We start from the raw sequence: 11468 nt of genomic DNA, 5'->3' as shown, positions 1-11468 counted from the left end.
AAGGCCACTCGGAGAGCTAGAAACTGTGAAATGCATGGCCCTGCTCGGATGAATCATAGGCTATGGTTATCTGTTTATTTGATCAGTTGAACTCTGAAACCGAGGAACACCTCTGGACATAATAAGGATGACAACTCTTACCTTATGTTCAAGAGCAAGCATCGAGCGACAAAGGAATTAGGAAATGCACACTTGTCCCTAAGGACAAGTGGGAGACTGAAGGAAATAATGCCCTTGGTCCAAGTATGCATTCTATGTTAAGTCTAATAAATGCGGTTCAGTATTAATTAACAAGTTAATAATTCAGTGAGATCAAGTGAGCTGAATGCCTGGCTAGAGGCCGCTTCAGTTCAAGTGGAATTAATGATATTAATCCACAGCTTACTCTTGACTGAACCCGTAGGGTCACACAAATAGTACGTAAACGGATCAAGTATTTAATGGCATTAAATACTCCATCTATGGATATTCGGAATCGACGGATCTTGGTTTCAGTGGGAGCTGAGATCGTCACAGGCAAGAAATGAATACTCCGGAAACGATGATATTGCCGGAAACGGAAATATGGATCGTATCGGAAATATAAATATTATCCAAGTCGTAGATGTTGCCGGAAACGGAAACATGGTACGTATCGGGAAATATTATCGGAATTGGAAATATTGCTGGAATCGGAAATATTGCCGGAAACGGAAATATTGTCAGAATCGGAAATATTATCGGAATCGGAAAATAATTCCGGAAACGGAAATATTAAATATTTGTTCGAAACGGAAATTAATTCCGGAATCGAAAATATTAAATATTGTTCGTATCGGAAATAAATTCCGGAATCGGGAATTTAATTGGAAGCGTATCGTACGAATAAGCATCGGACGAGGCCTGCCGGATGAGGGCCCAGCACGAAGCCAGGCCATCGCCCAGCAAGCCAAGCGCGCCACACGAACAGCCAAGGCCACGCCAGGCCCAGCGCAAGGCCAGGCCCAGCAGGCCGTGGCAGCGCGCGCAGCTGCGAGCAGTGGGCTGCGAGCATTGCTGCAGCTCGCGTGGGCTTGTAGCTCGCGTGGGCCGTGCGGCCGTGTGGGCTGTGCGCGGGCATGGCCTGCACGCTTGCGGGTCATGCTTGCGTAAGTGTTTGTGTTCGCATACGAAACCTAAAACGTGCAGAATTCGTTTAATGATTAAATTCCTAATTCTATTTGATAAATTAATTAAATAAGAGTTTTATTATAATTCTAATTTAATTAATTCGTATCCTAATAGGATTCCAATTCTCTTTCCATACCCCTATAAATATGTGGCCTGGGTTCACAATTTATAACGAGTTATTCAAGTATTCAAAGTGAGTTTTTGAGAGAAAAATTCAGTCACACATCTTGCTCAAAATTGCCGAAAATTTATAGTACCTTAGGGGCGATTCTGGTTGGTCAATCTTAAGGCGGATCCGGACGTGCTGTGGACTATCTACGGAGGGACGACACTTGGAGTCCTAAAGACTTGTTCTTGTTCGGTTCGGGCGCAGCTAGGGAAGGCACGCAACAAAGAGTATGCATCTAAATTATGCTATATGATTATGTGTAAATAATATGTATTCCTGGCTTAATGGTTGTTTCCGCATGATTTATGAATTGTCATATGTATCATAACCTAACACATAGCCTATGATTCATCCGAGCACGACCATGCATTTCACAGTTTCTAGCTCTCCGAGTGGCCTTGTACAACTTTTAAGCATCTCATCCCGATTTATGGGAGGACAATCCCAATCTTGCGATCTTGAGATTAGACTTCGTTTGATAGGTGATTACCTGAGCGTTGCCTTTATAGCCTCCTTTTACGGTGCGACGGTTGGTCAACGTCAAAGTAACCAGTTCTCAAACAAGTAATCTCAAATCACTCAGGTATTGAGGATTTAGTGTCTAATAATTTTAATGAAATTTACTTATGACAGATTTTCATCTCTTACAGTAAAGTTTCATAGGTCTTGTCCGATACTAGTCTTCACAAAGTAAGTATCTATGCAAATGATTATGACATTGCCATGTCCACATAGTTCAAGAAACAGAACTACTAGTCATCTTGCATTCTAGTCGTCTAACATTTTCTATGCGTCCAATTTTATAGAAAACTCCGTCTAGGGACCATTTTCAACCTTTGACATTCAAGTTCACTTGATAGACATTTCTTAGTCACAGGACTGGTCCTGACGGTCTATCTTGAATATATCGTCAAATTGAAGGGACTCATCATTTAATAAACCACAAATTAAATGGAAAAATGAATTCTTTTCATTTATTGTGAATGATTAACCAATAATGTTTTACAAAGATTTAAACTCTAAAACTTTAAAACATTAAACAGAGACATCAAAGCCATTCTCCAATATGCTTGATTCCCATAGCTGCAGTGTGCGAGTTGTGCTTCGCCTGCGGTAGAGGTTTAGTCAATGGATCTGATATGTTGTCATCAGTTCCAATTTTGCTTATCTCGACTTCTTTTCTTTCAACGAACTCTCGTAGAAGGTGAAATCTACGAAGTACATGCTTGACTCTCTGGTGGTGTCTAGGCTCCTTTGCATGTGCAATAGCTCCGTTATTATCACAATACAGGGCTATTGGTCCTTTAATGGAGGGGACTACACCAAGTTCACCTATGAACTTCCTTAGCCATATAGCTTCCTTTGCTGCTTCATGTGCAGCAATGTACTCCGCTTCAGTTGTAGAATCCGTAATGGTGCTTTGCTTAGCACTGTCCAGCTTACTGCTCCTCCGTTGAGGCAGAAGACAAACCCAGACTGTGATCTGAAATCATCTTTGTCGGTTTGGAAACTTGCGTCCGTATAGCCTTTAACAATTAATTCATCATCTCCACCATAGACCAGGAAGTCATCTTTGTGCCTTTTCAGGTACTTCAGAATATTCTTGGCAGCAGTCCAATGCGCCTCTCCTGGGTCTGACTGGTATCTGCTCGTAGCACTGAGTGCGTACGCAACATCCGGGCGTGTACATATCATAGCATACATTATTGAACCAATCAATGATGCATATGGAATCCCATTCATTCGTCTACGCTCATCAAGTGTTTTTGGGCACTGATTCTTGCTTAGAGTCATTCCATGAGACATGGGTAGGTAGCCTCGCTTGGAGTCCGCCATCTTGAACCTATCAAGCACCTTATTGATATACGTGCTTTGACTAAGTCCAATCATCTTTTTAGATCTATCTCTGTAAATCTTGATGCCCAATATGTACTGTGCTTCTCCTAGATCTTTCATCGAAAAACATTTCCCAAGCCAAATCTTGACAGAGTTCAACATAGGAATGTCATTTCCGATAAGTAATATGTCGTCGACATATAATACTAGGAAAGCAATTTTGCTCCCACTGACCTTCTTGTATACACAAGATTCGTCTGCGTTCTTGATGAAACCAAAGTCACTGACTGCTTCATCAAAACGTATATTCCAGCTCCTGGATGCCTGCTTCAATCCGTAGATTGACTTCTTTAGCTTGCATACCTTTTTAGCATTCTTTGGATCCTCAAAACCTTCAGGCTGTGTCATAAACACAGTTTCTATTAAAACACCGTTTAAGAAAGCAGTTTTGACATCCATCTGCCATATTTCGTAATCGTAATATGCAGCGATTGCTAACATTATCCGAATAGACTTTAGCATTGCAACTGGTGAAAAGGTTTCATCGTAATCCACACCGTGGACTTGCCTGTAACCTTTTGCAACCAATCTAGCTTTGAAAACTTCAAGTTTCCCATCCGTGTCCTTTTTCAGTTTGAAAACCCATTTGCTTCCAATGGCTTGGTAGCCATCTGGCAAATCGACCAAATCCCATACTTGGTTTTCAGACATGGAGTCTAATTCAGATTGCATGGCTTCTTGCCATTGCTTGGAGCTAGGGCTCGTCATAGCTTGTTTGTAAGTCGCAGGTTCATCACTTTCAAGTAATAGAACGTCATAGCTCTCGTTCGTCAAAATACCTAAGTACCTTTCCGGTTGAGATCTATATCTTTGCGATCTACGCGGGGTAACATTTCTAGTTTGACCATGATTCTCACCAGATTCTTCTAAAGATCTCTGAGTTTCATCCTGAATGTCATCTTGAGCATTCTCTAGAGTTTGTTGTTTGACTCGAATTTCTTCGAGGTCTACTTTTCTCCCACTTGTCATTTTGGAAATGTGATCTTTCTCCAAAAAGACACCATCTCGAGCAACAAACACCTTGTTCTCAGATGTATTGTAGAAGTAATACCCCTTTGTTTCCTTTGGATAGCCCACAAGGATACATTTGTCAGATTTTGGATGAAGTTTGTCTGAAATTAATCGTTTGACGTATACTTCACATCCCCAAATCTTAAGAAAAGACACATTTGGAGGCTTTCCAAACCATAATTCGTATGGAGTCTTTTCGACAGCTTTAGACGGAGCTCTATTTATAGTGAGTGCAGCTGTATTTAGTGCATGTCCCCAAAATTCTAATGGAAGTTTGGCCTGACCCATCATTGACCTGACCATGTCTAGCAAGGTTCTGTTCCTCCGTTCCGACACACCGTTCCATTGTGGTGTTCCTGGAGGAGTCAATTCTGATAGAATTCCACATTCTTTCAGATGGTCATCAAATTCATAGCTCAGATATTCACCGCCTCTATCAGACCGCAGTGCCTTAATCTTCTTGCCTAATTGATTCTCTACTTCACTCTGAAATTCCTTGAATTTGTCAAAGGATTCAGACTTATGCTTCATTAGGTAGACATAACCATATCTACTGAAGTCATCAGTGAAAGTGATAAAGTAGCTGAAACCACCTCTAGCATTTGTACTCATTGGTCCACATACATCTGTATGGATTAAACCCAATAGTTCATTTGCTCTTTCTCCAACTTTAGAGAAAGGTTGCTTTGTCATTTTGCCAAGTAAACATAATTCGCATTTACCATAATCCTCTAAGTCAAATGGTTCTAGAATTCCTTCCTTTTGAAGTCTTTCTAAGCGTTTCAAGTTTATATGGCCTAATCGACAATGCCACAGATAGGTGAGATCTGAATCATTCTTTTTGGCCTTTTTGGTATTTATGTTATATACTTGTTTGTCGTGATCTAATAAATAAAGTCCATTGACTAATCTAGCAGATCCATAAAACATCTCTTTAAAATAAAACGAACAACTATTGTCTTTTATTAAAAAGAAAAATCCCTTAGCATCTAAGCAAGAAACTGAAATGATGTTTTTAGTAAGACTTGGAACATGGAAACATTCTTCCAGTTCCAAAACTAGCCCGGAGGGCAACGACAAATAGTAAGTTCCTACAGCTAATGCAGCAATCCGTGCTCCATTTCCCACTCGTAGGTCGACTTCACCCTTGCTAAACTTTCTACTTCTTCTTAGTCCCTGTGGATTGGAACATAAGTGTGAGCCACAACCTGTATCTAATACCCAAGAAGTTGAATTAGCAAGTATACAGTCTATAACGAAAATACCTGAAGATGGAACGACTGTTCCGTTCTTCTGATCTTCCTTTAGCTTCAAGCAATCTCTCTTCCAATGCCCCTTCTTCTTGCAGTAGAAGCATTCGGATTTAGAAGTGGGTTGACTTACCTTCCTCTTTACAGATTTGGCGCCAGTTTGCTTAGTTGGGCTGGCCTTGTTGCCACCTTTCTTAGCATTCCTCTTCTTTCCAGATTTCTTGAACTTGCCCCCACGCACCATAAGCACATCCTGCTTATCACTTTTGAGCGTCTTTTCAGCGGTCTTCAGCATACCGTGAAGCTCAGTGAGCGTTTTGTCCAGACTATTCATACTGTAGTTCAGTTTGAACTGATCATACCCGCTATGAAGAGAATGGAGGATGGTGTCTATAGCCATTTCCTGAGAAAATTGCTGATCCAGCCGACTCATATTCTCAATGAGTCCAATCATTTTGAGAACATGTGGACTTACGGGCTCGCCTTTCTTAAGCTTGGTCTCAAGAATTTGCCTATGAGTCTCGAATCTTTCGACTCGAGCCAGATCTTGGAACATGTTCTTCAACTCACTGATGATTGTGAAAGCATCTGAGTTGATGAACGTTTTCTGTAGATCCGCACTCATGGTGGCGAGCATTAGACATTTCACATCCTTGTTGGCATCAATCCAACGATTGAGGGCTGCCTGAGTGACCCCGTCGCCTGCGGCTTCGGGCATCGCCTCTTCTAGGACATACTCTTTTTCTTCCTGCATAAGAACTATTTGCAAGTTCCTTTGCCAGTCAAGGAAGTTCTTCCCGTTCAACTTCTCCTTTTCGAGAATTGATCGAATGTTGAATGAATTGTTGTTTGCCATATTAAAAACTACAATTGAAAAGAATAAACAAATAAATAACCATTCACAGTTTCTCTTAATAAACTTAAATTCTAGCATACATGCATAATTCAATGTTTATTAAGCATTTTATTCAAGTTATGTGTTCCGGCAGGTGTGAATAAAATGATTCCAAGATCCTAAAATCATTGAAGAACTAAGCACAGTTTGTCGACTTAATCCTAAAACATCTTAGGTAAGCAAAAGCCTTTTGCTAATAGTCTAGAAACTATTCTTGGTTGATAGGTACGTCTAAGAACTTATTAGGTAAACCTATCGATTTTGCCACGACATAAAAGGACTCCTTACTTATATCGTTGAGTTTCACCAAAACTAACATGTACTCACAATTATTTGTGTACCTTGCCCCTTTAGGACCAATAAGTAACACCTCGCTGAGCGAAAACTATTACTAGATTGATGTAAAGGATATCCAAGCAAGTGTATATTTTGGCATGGCACCTTATAACTCAATTTTTAAGTTTGGAACTTAAGGCTCTTACTATGTTGGTTAGATTTTAAGTGAACTAAAATCCTTATTCATGCAACATAATCAAGCTTTTGATCTCATGCATTTTAAGACATATTTAAAGCAATAAATAACTTAAAGCATGCATAAGATAAATGTGATCTAGTATGGCCCGACTTCATCTTGAAGCTTTAACTTCAAAGTCCGTCTTGAAAATCTCCGTGGGAGGCACCATTTTCTTCAAATAGGATAAGCTATAATTAAAACTAATTACAACTATTTGATGGTACGCAGACCATATTTGAATTGAAAAACAACTTTGGTACTTTAGACCAATTACATTCAAATTAATGGTACGCAGACCATATTTTCTATCCTATTTGGGCCATACTAGTCACTTCATAACCTGCAAAACAGTACATATACAATATATACCATTCACCCATTCATTATCATGAATGGCCCACATAGCTGGTTAGTAAAACACATTATGCATCACGTAAACATTTGCAGCAATTAATCAAGGGCACCAATAATCTACCAATTATTCAGTCCTTATTAATTCTAATCAAGTTGTTTTAACCTTAAGGATATGTAGACCTAATCAAGAGTTTATGACTAAAAGCGCTCCCACTTAAACCAATAAATTCATATGCTTTACTAATTTTAAACATAAAAATGTATTTCTAGTCTAACCGGAAACATACAAATTTAATTAAAATTTAAAGCTCATATAAATTTATAATTGAATCCAAAAAGTTTAATTTAATTTCATTCGTATTTAAATTAATTCATGATTTTAATTTTAGTAAAATAATTAGAATAAATAAAATTTATTATAATTACAATATTCAAAATTAAAATCCAAGAAAATAATTTAAATTATTAATTTTAAAATTAATTAAAATTACGTAAACTGAAAATTTCAAATTAAACATTCAAAACGATCTAATCGCAACGCAAACACCCTACGCATCGCACGCCCATGGGCCACACGCACACAGCCATCGCTGGCCATGTGCGCGCAGCCCATGCCAGCGCTCGATGCACGCGAGCATGTGCTCGCTGCGCGTGCGCCAGCGCTCGATGCACGCGAGCCATCGCTCGCTGTGCGCGCGCCAGCGCTTGATGCAAGCGAGCCAGCGCTCGCTTCGTGCACTCGCCAGCGCATGCTGTGCGCGCTCGCTAGCGCTCGCTTGGTGCGAGCCAGGGCTCGCTGCGCGCGGCATCGACGCTGGGCGCAGCACTCGTGGCACGCGAGCTTGCGCTCGCTGCGCGCGCTTGCGCGAGGCAGTGCGCGTTGTGGCGCAGCTCGCTTGCTGCCCACACGCGACTGCCGTGCCTTGCCTTCGCCCATGCCCATTCGTCCATTGCTCATAGCCCACGACACAAGGCAGGGCTGCTGCCTTGTGCTCGTGCACCATGCCCTTGCTCATTGCATTCGTGCCGCATGGGCGACGAGCTCCTTTGCTCGTCGTCACATGCCCGCACTATACAACACCTCTTAAGGGTAACACGTAGCGTCCATTGCTTTGTGCGTGCAAGTAATATGAACGAATCGCATAAAATTTAAAAAATTTATATTTAAAATTAATGACAAATTAATAAATAATATTAATTTCATAATTTTAGGGCGAAAAATCGAAAATTTATTATTCAATTGATTTCCGATTATCATGGATTCAAGCCTAGGTCATAAAAATTTAAAATTTATCATAAATTTACAATTTTATGGTGGTTTTTAATCATAGGTATCTAATTAAATTATAATTAATTATGAAAATCAAATTAATTCTAAATTATTCTAATTTTCAACAAATTAATCATAATTACAAATTAGATTGCATAATTAACAAGGCTAGGCATTCAAACTTGTTAAACATATACAGTAGGTCAATCAAAAATTCAAGATTTATCAACAAGAATCGCAAATATTTAATTTAACATCTTAAATTTACGAAATTTTGCATTCGAAAAACTAAAACCTTCGAAAAGTCATAGTTAGGCTTCGAATTTGAGAATTCTGGGTTCGGCAGAAAAATATAATTTTTGTCAAAATTTTAGAATGCCTTTTACATGCGGAATTGACACAAAAATCACTCGATTTGGATGAGTAACGAAGAAACTGCCGAAAAACTGCGTACGTATAATTAAATAAACGCAATTTGCAATTAATTAACAATTACGAAAATTAATCACCCCTTTTAATTCTTGCAAATTTGTAATATTTAACCATGTTCATGCAATTTAGATTATGAAAATAATAAGAGGCTCGTGATACCACTGTTAGGTTATGATACATATGACAATTCATAAATCATGCGGAAAAACCATTTAGCCAGGAATACATATTATTTACACATAATCATATAGCATAGTTTAGATGCATACTCTTTGTTGCGTGCCTTCCCTAGCTGCGCCCGAACCGAACAAGAACAAGTCTTTAGGACTCCAAGTGTCGTCCCTCCGTAGATAGTCCACAGCACGTCCGGATCCGCCTTAAGATTGACCAACTAGAATCGCCCTTAAGGTACTAATAATTTTCGGCACTTTTAGGCAAGAAATCTGGCTGAATTTTTCTCTCAAAAACTCACTTTGAATACTTGAAAACTCGTTATAAATTGTGAACCCAGGCCACATATTTATAGGGGTATGGAAAGAGAATTGGAATCCTACTAGGATACGAATTAATTAAATTAGAATCCTAGTGAAACTCTTATTTAATTAATTTATCAAATAGGATTAGGAATTTAATCATTAAACGAATCCTGTACGTTTTAGGTTTCGTATGTGAACACAAACACTCACGCACGCACAGCAGCCCACGAGGGGCGCCATGCGCGCGCGCGCACAGCCCGAGCAACGCAGCCCACGACTGCCGCAGCCTTGGGCGCGCGCTGGGCCTGCCTTGCGGTGGGCCTGGCGCAGCCTTGGGCTGGCGTGTTGTGGCGCGCGTTTCCCTTGCTGGACGTGGGCCTGGCTTCGTGCTGGGCCTTCGTCTAGCAAGCTCGTCCGATGCTAATTCGTACGACGCGCTTCCGATTAATTTTCCGATTCCGGAATTCATTTCCGATACGAACAATATTTAACATTTCCGATTCCGGAATTAATTTCCGTTTCGAACAAATATTTAATATTTCCGTTTCCGGAATTATTTTCCGATTCCGATAATATTTCCGATTCAGACAATATTTCCGTTTCCGGCAATATTTCCGATTCTGGCAATATTTCTATTTCCGATAATATTTTCCGATACGTACCATGTTTCCGTTTCCGGCAACATCTACGACTTGGATAATATTTATATTTCCGATACGATCCATATTTCCGTTTCCGGCAATATCATCGTTTCCGGAGTATTCTTTTCTTGCCTGTGACGATCTCAGCTCCCACTGAAACCAAGATCCGTCGATTCCGAATATCCATAGATGGAGTATTTAATGCCATTAAATACTTGATCCGTTTACGTACTATTTGTGTGACGCTACGGGTTCAGTCAAGAGTAAGCTGTGGATTAATATCATTAATTCCACTTGAACTGAAGCGGCCTCTAGCTAGGCATTCAACTCACTTGATCTCACTGAATTATTAACTTGTTAATTAATACTGAACCGCATTTATTAGACTTAACATTGAATGCATACTTGGACCAAGGGCATTATTTCCTTCAGCGGGCACTCTCTTTGCAAGTCCTTGAATCTCTCCCAAACTTCGAACAAACTCTCATCTGCTTGTTGAGAGATACCTAATATCTGACCCCTCAGACGAGCTGTCTTCTCAGGTCGGAAATATTTAACATAGAACGCCAGGGCCAAGGAATTCCAATCAGTGATTTTCATAGCTGCGCGGTTGAGACTGTTAATCCATAGCTTTGCCTTCCCAGTCAATGAAAATGGAAAGAGTATCTCCATAGTCTACTCCGGTGTTAAATTCTTCTGCTTAATGGTGGCACAATACTGAATAAAAGACTGAATATGGAGATTAGGATCTTCACCCTTTTCCCCACCGAATTGGTGTCTCTCGATCATGTTTATCAGCTGGGGTTCGATCTTGAAATTCTCGACCGCAATGGAAGGCATGATTGCCTTGGGAAGCATAGACAGACTTGGTTTATAATAGTCTGTAAGCCTTGGAACAAGTGGGGGTGGTGGTGGTGGTGCTTGGTCACCCATCTCTGAATCTGTATGGAATAGATTGCTAATCAGATAGTCGGATTCAGAGTCAGAATAGTCTCTCAACTGTTCAACGAATCTACGCCGTCTACGAAAGGTCCGTTCAGGTTCAGGATCAAACGAAGTCAGATCGCTGGTATGGACAGTCTTGGGCATAAACAAGCAAAAACTAGAAAACAGTCGTGAGATCCGGTCTCAAGGAACGGGAGTCCCTTGAGAAGTAACAAGCAATAATCTAGAAAAACAATTAATAACAGAAAATAAAACCGTTCCCCGGCAACGGCGCCAAAATTTGACAGGCTAAATCGCACTCCTATCAAAGATAAACCTAACGTTCACCAACTAAAAATATAGCAAGGGAAGCAGGGATCATATCCACAGGGAAACAATGTTCTTTCTACTATTAATCGACAATTCTAGACTATTGGGAAATAAGAATTGGATTGGTTTGTATATTGAACTAAAACAAATAATCAAA

General features: G+C 40.1%; 1 non-coding gene across 1 annotated transcript; it reads left to right on the top strand.

Annotated features, from left to right (window-relative positions):
* The first annotated feature begins 10483 nt into the window (after positions 1–10483).
* LOC130468307 (small nucleolar RNA R71) lies at positions 10484–10585 on the top strand. The gene has a single exon (XR_008928704.1). It is a non-coding gene; the product is annotated as a small nucleolar RNA R71 (small nucleolar RNA).
* Positions 10586–11468: the final 883 nt, after the last annotated feature.

The sequence above is a fragment of the Spinacia oleracea genome, chromosome 2, assembly GCF_020520425.1.
Source record: "Spinacia oleracea cultivar Varoflay chromosome 2, BTI_SOV_V1, whole genome shotgun sequence".
Taxonomy (NCBI): domain Eukaryota; kingdom Viridiplantae; phylum Streptophyta; class Magnoliopsida; order Caryophyllales; family Amaranthaceae; genus Spinacia; species Spinacia oleracea.
This window is presented reverse-complemented; position numbering and strand designations above follow the sequence as displayed.